We start from the raw sequence: 6792 nt of genomic DNA on the forward strand, positions 1-6792 counted from the left end.
ATTATCCGTTTTCACATAGTCTCCTCCAACAACAAGAGAGACGGGGTGCCAGTGAGACAACACACAGAAAGTCACCAGAGAGGACAGACCTCTCTGTGGGCAAGAGGACAGACCTCTCTGTGGGCAAGAGGACAGGGGCGACACAATTGTCTTGGAGAACACTAGGCAACAGTAAAACTAGAGGTATGTTGAGATATATAGGTCTTATTTGTTCTTTGTGAATGTCTATGACGTTAAGGCAAACTTTCTAGATATGCACTATATGTACATCAAAGAAAACACTGCTTAAATTATATTCTTCAAAGATTTGAATAAGTACAACACATAGGAAGAAATTATCTGTAATATCCATCATGTTAAATCTGTCACAGTTATTTTATGAGCACCATGCTGATGTTACTGCTGTGGTAAAAACCTAAAAAAAAATTGTGACTGAATAAATACAGTATTTTACACATTTTACTGACAGACAGTTTACTAATGTTTTCATGCAAGAGAGAAGACCATATGGGCTGTACAAAATCTTGCAACATTGATGGTCAAAGTGCAGCTAAAAATGTAAGATGTATTTTCGAACTTCATAGCTGCAACTCTGTATACAGTGCACATGTATTCTCCAGGTTTTCAAGCTACAGTAGCCAACAGGAGCGTTGCTGTGGGAAGCACAGTATCCCAAGTTCTTCCGCTCTTCTCATCTACTTTACTCAAGTGGAAAACTGCATCACCTGACAGCCCACCTACAAAACACCCTCTCTTGGAGTTTCCGTGACAACAGTTCTAACTTTGCAGATCCTGATGACACCACCTACCTCCCCAGTATTTCTGAACTTGTTGACACCATCACTGAACAGTTAGTTCACTTTGTTTGTTAGATATTTGTAGATATTGAAAAAAAGAACTAATGGGTTAATTTATTCCTCGTCATTTTTTAATTTGCCTGTCATGACTGAAATTTCTCTGCCATGTAATTGAAGTATGAACGTAACATATTAGCACTTTGTGACAACTACTTTGTTGTCTTTTATTTTCTTTCTCAACAGAGCACCAGCCAAGGCAGTGCAGGACACGGTGAAGTACTTGGTGTAGGAGGACTGCCTCCTGGAGCTTTTTAAAATCTGCCCCACCTGCTCCAGACTCTGCAAAGTTGACACGTTTGTTATAGGAACATCCTCTCTGTAACCCAGAAGTGCCTCTACACGAGTGTCTCTTACTCAAGACTCACAGCCCTGATAACACCTGCTGAGAGTGAGAGGAGGGGAGAGGACACCAACTAGAGAACCCAGAACTATGGAAGCCAAGTTAGTAACATACACGTGTGGGAATGGATTTGTACAGAAAGAGAGGGAATGGAGGAACGTTTTAAAAGTTTATTAAATAAATGAAATGACTTTATATAAAACACATGTCCAAACATAACAATACATTAACTTGGAAATAATTTAAATTGGAGGCTTAAAACCGGTGTACTCTTCCTCTTCATCAGGGTACTCCTGGTGGATACGGAGAACAACGCAGGAAGGTATCACTACCCGGTTGTGCTTTCCCAGGTATCCCCAGCACCAGGAAACGAAGGATGCCAGAAAGCGAGCACGCCTATAATGACAAACGTAAAAAAGTAATGTGATTATATATTCATCAAGATTTATTTTGGGTTAAGTGGTCTTATAGTCTTCTTTTCTCATTTTGTCTGTCTTATACAGCACATCATGATCCCTAGAAGATGAAAGATGGATCAACCTGCAGTGTGCCTGAAATCTATTTGGCTGGATGGATTGGCCTGGACATCTGTTTTTTTTCTTTGTTTGCTTTTTTCTGATTTATTTGGCCTTGGTGGATGACTGCTCTCTACTGAATATATTCTCTAGTCATTTTTGGATGTTCACTAACTTGTATTTGTACTGTCTAGAACCTTTGTGAATGTAAAACATTATTTTCAATTATTTACATTTGTCTGTAGGCACCACATGAGTGCAGGCTTTTTATTTATAGCTCAGAGACACTTTACATTCTAATTGTTTGACTGTGCATTGATCCTGACAATACCAAAACTGAGTTAAACTAACACTAAACCAACTCTGTGTTTCCTAAAACTCTCAGCTTATTTTTAAGAAATGCATTCAATTTGACTAACATAACTTTATGACATTTTGACATTCCTAATTAAAAATGTTTTTTTCAGACTTACACAGATCTCTCTTTCATCTCCAGCGGTCCATGGTCTGTCTGATAAATGTTCAGAGCAGGGAGTCTGCAGGGAGTAGGGGTTCAGGCAGAGAGGCTCAAGGCCTGGATGAAGAGTCATGCAGTGTGGCTCCTCTGGAAGCTCCAGACATTTATTCTGAACCTGTTGGAGTATGTGTTAGAAGGTGTTTCTGTTCTGACGATCCAGTATTAATCTTGTGTATTCATACTTTGAATGATCATTTTGTATAAGGAAACTATTTGTCTTTACATACGGCGTTAAGCTGCTTGCAGCACACACTTTCCACCTCTCTGTGCACTCTCCACAGGTGCACCTGTTCAAATATGGTTTAGTTAACAGTGACTATGATATTGTACATATTATGGGTTAAACTACAGTATATACATTAATCTCAATACTACTGAGTATATCCGGTTGCATAGCTTGTGTGTTGTAATTATGAAAATCAGCGGTTCACACATCAAACATGAGGACCTGCAGGTATGTAGATAAAACTGACAATAGACCTTTGTCTTTTATTAGCTAGGTGATATTAATAACGGTGGGGTTATTTTACCTTTATTGTGTAAATAAAAAAACAGGTACAACAGAAGGCTGTAAATGGAGCACTAGTTTTCCCTTATTATTGATCACAAAAATGTTAAACTTGACCAAATAGTAATACAAATCAAAGGCAATTATAGTGTGAGGATGGCTGCCTGGTTAATAAATAGATGCAAGGCAAAAAGTGGTAAAGTTACATATTATTTTATTGTGGTTAGCTAAACTTATTTCATTTGGCTGGCTATGCTATTGAGAAACAGGCTTCCATTACACATTACTAGACTAAACAAAGATGATGGAGAAAAAAAATTACCATTCTGTGACAGACAGGTCTGATAGAGGAGCTAAGGCCTCCATTGTCAGGTCATTTACATTTTTGACAGTTGAGAAGGGAACGTCTCTCTGCGAGGGGGCGTGGCTTCGGTGCATTCTATGGACACGCCCACAGCATCCCAGAGGAGAGAGAACAGCTACATTTTTCATGATTTTGAAGCTTAATTTTATAAAGTTTTTTTCGTTGCTGAAATTTGGCCTGGTGGTTAATAATACATTCTTCTTTTGTATAAAAAACTAAAAAACATATATATTTTTTTGGTTTACAGGGACTTTAAGCACAATAAGAGCCTGGGAGAAATAGAAAAAATAGCCAAGCTCCTTGGCTACTCCCCTGCAGAAATAGACAAGATTGATCAGCAATGGAGTGCCATCCATCTTAGTAAGTGGAATGAAACAAAAAACACGGTGGGCTTCTGGAGTGAGATTTGGAAGTTCAGGGATGCAGCTGGTATCAACCCGTTTCAGGAACTTGCCATGGCTGCTGTGTCTGTGTTGTCCTTGCCACACTCGAATGCTGAAGTTGAGAGATTATTCAGCCAGATGAGTGTGGTAAAAAGCAAACTTAGAAATCGAATGTCCTTGCAGACCCTTAACTCCATCCTGTATGTCCAATATGGTCTGAAGTTGTCTGGTGATGCTTGCTATGAGCACAAGCTGCCTGATAATGTTTTGCAGCTTTTTGGCACATCAGCTGCTTACTCATTTAAGTCAGCACCCTCAGTTGCTGAACCTGCCGTAGAAATCCATGACCAAAATGAAGATGACCTATTCTTTGTGTGAGCCAGCACATGTGTAGAGGGGGGTCTGAAAAAAATAAAAATAAACCTGAATTAGGGCCAGACTAGTTAACATCATTTTATCACATTGCCGTTGACAGTTTTTTGACATGTTCTCTTTTTGGTCCATTTAGATTGTTAATGTTGTCAGGTTTAAACCGTATACAAAAAAATGTATAGTTATGGCAAAAAATGTTCATGTTTTACTGTGACTTGTTGTAGGCTCCTAAGTGGAGCATAAGGTTAGAAACTAAACCAAACTTAAGAAAACTAAACAAAAATATAACAAAACAAAAAAATAAAATAAATAAACAATGAACCTGAATAAGGGGCCAGACTAGTTAACATAATTTTATCACATTGCCATTGACAGTTTTTTCTATGTTCTCTTTTTGGACCATTTAGATTGTTAATGTTGTCAAGTTTAAACCATATACAACATTTTTTTTTAAATGTTCATGTTTTAGGCTACTGTGACTTGTTGTAGGCTCCTAAGTGGAGCATAAGGTTTTAAAACTAAACCAAACTTAAGAAAACTAAACAAAAAAAAAAAAAAAAATATATATATATATATATATTATATATATATATATATATTAGGGCTGGGCACGTTAACGCGTTATTTTCGCGTTAACTCATTAATTAATTATCGCCGACAATTATTTTATCTCGCATTAACGCAGTTTTTATTATTTATTTTCTTATTGTAAAAGTCTGTTGCTCACTGGCTTTTATTTTGTAAAATTCCATCGTGAGCGAGCCGAGTATGTTGCTTACTGCTGCACCGGACTGCTGTGGCGCTCACAGGAAAGAGGAAACAGTCAGAAAAGAATTGGCGGATAATAATAAATAAAGCATGGAGAAGGGTACGGAACTTTTACATGGTCATTTTAATTTAAAATTTCTTCCAGACGGCGCAGTCGACAGAGCCAAAGTTATTTGTAACCACTGCGAAGTTGAATTTTCTTATCACCGGAGTACTTGATAAGTACTACAAAATATGTTGCAGCTAGAAACTCAGGCGGACGCTGAAAGGTCGTTTCACTTGTCTTCACTTTATTTAAGCGTTTAACAAAGACCCAGTACCTTCATTCACTCTGCCTACGAGTCTCTTCAGCTGCTGAATAATAACTACAGCTTTCTTGCTAACTCCGGAGCATCACAAAAACAAAACTCTTCTTCTCTGAACCCCTGCATGTCACTGTCACTCACAGACTCCACCTAGTGGTGTACATTATGCAGCGCATTTAATTAATAACATGTCAACATGAACTGCTTGAATAATGTTGCAGTTCAGAAAAATACATTAACATTAGCAACTTTGAAGATGAATTCAAAAAGATTATAAACTAAAGAATTTCAAAATGACAAGTACAACAAAAATGTGTTTGTGGGGTCCCCGATAACCAAACAATAAACATCAATGTTCTCAATTGACCTGTAACACTCTCCCCCACTTTAAAAATGGTGTCCCAACATTTTCATTACACCTCTTAGCCTAAAACCTTTCTGGGCAGTTTTTTTTTAATATCACAAACAGGATGACATTATGCCCTTGCAGTGGCAATAAGCTTTAGTTTTGTATTTATTTGCTTTGATTACATTGTTTAAGTTGAGAAGTACATTTACAATAAAAGTGCGCTACACACTACTTTTTAATTCATTATTGGATTTTGCGTATAACAATGTGATTAATCGTGATTAATCACAGGATTAGGATGCGATTAACGCGATTAAAACTTTTAATCGTTGCCCAGCCCTAATATATATATATATCTATATATATATATAAATGAAACTCTAGTAACTCTGCCAGAGTGTCTCTTTTGGGTCACTTTGCCGGTCCCAAGCCCGGATAAAGGAGAAGGTTTGGACGTTTTAGCTAGCAATTCCACCCCACATAACAGTCTTTTGATAAAATTTTATATTCTAACATTTAACAATACAGGACAAAATTGATTTATGTAATGTGGGTCTAAAGCATTAAAGTCATGAAGTAATAAATAACAAAGAGTAAGATCTTTTACCTGCTTTTTGTATCTTGCGATAACACTTGTTACAAATTTGCGCCATACAAATAAAGATTGATTGATTGATGAAGTTATTTTGAGAAGTGATGGCCTATTTCAATGGCAAAATAAAAAAAACAAAAAACAAGAATCAACAGAAAAAAGTTCATTTGTAGTTCTTAACATATTAAGGGTGTTTTTTTACTCACGTTTTGTCTCTACCACAACGTTATTCTTCTCTCCCACAGCGTCCATTACACTTACATGCACATGTCCAATTATGCAAATTAGGTGATGACGTCATTTAGCTACTTTTAGCGCCTTTGGGACAGCCAATAGCTACTTTCCTTACTGAGGAGTTGGCAACACTGGATGGCTGGCTTCTTGGTGTCATGAGTTTCCGGTTTAGTTTTGTATTTTGTGTATTTCAGTGTTTAGATTTCCTTGTTTTAATTTCTCATTCTTCTCTAGTGTTGCTTAGTTGTCATTTTCTGTCTTACTCGATGGTTATCTATCCTAGTGTTGCCTGTTTCCCTTGTGTGTTAATGTTTCCTAGTTTAGTCTTTATTGTTTCCTGTTTTATTTTATAATTTCTTATCCTTGTGTTTCTCTATGTTCCAGTGTGTATTGCTATACATTCTTGAGTTCTGTGTGTCTTCAGTGTTTCCTGATTTATATTGTAGTCCTCAATGTTTCTTATCTTGATTCCTGTCTATGGCCCTTTCCAAATTGTCACAAGCTAAACAAAAAAAAAAAAAAAAAAACGGTGAATGCAGCCGGTTCGGGAAACGTAAATGACGCCACTTCCATACTGAATGAATCAGATGAAGTAGGGACAAATATCTGCATACTGTGCGTGCCTACTGAATAGTAGGTACTAAACAGTATACAGCACGGATAGTAGGTACTGCCTACTGACTACTGA

The 6792-nt window shown here is 37.1% G+C and overlaps 1 long non-coding RNA gene across 1 annotated transcript; it reads left to right on the forward strand.

Annotated features, from left to right (window-relative positions):
- Positions 1–218: 218 nt before the first annotated feature.
- On the forward strand, positions 219–1158 carry LOC132956656 (uncharacterized). The gene is made up of 3 exons (XR_009666057.1): positions 219–558; positions 621–850; positions 1041–1158. It is a non-coding gene; the product is annotated as an uncharacterized LOC132956656 (long non-coding RNA).
- Positions 1159–6792: the final 5634 nt, after the last annotated feature.

This window comes from Labrus mixtus, chromosome 22 (genome assembly GCF_963584025.1).
Source record: "Labrus mixtus chromosome 22, fLabMix1.1, whole genome shotgun sequence".
NCBI classification, from domain to species: Eukaryota; Metazoa; Chordata; class Actinopteri; order Labriformes; family Labridae; genus Labrus; species Labrus mixtus.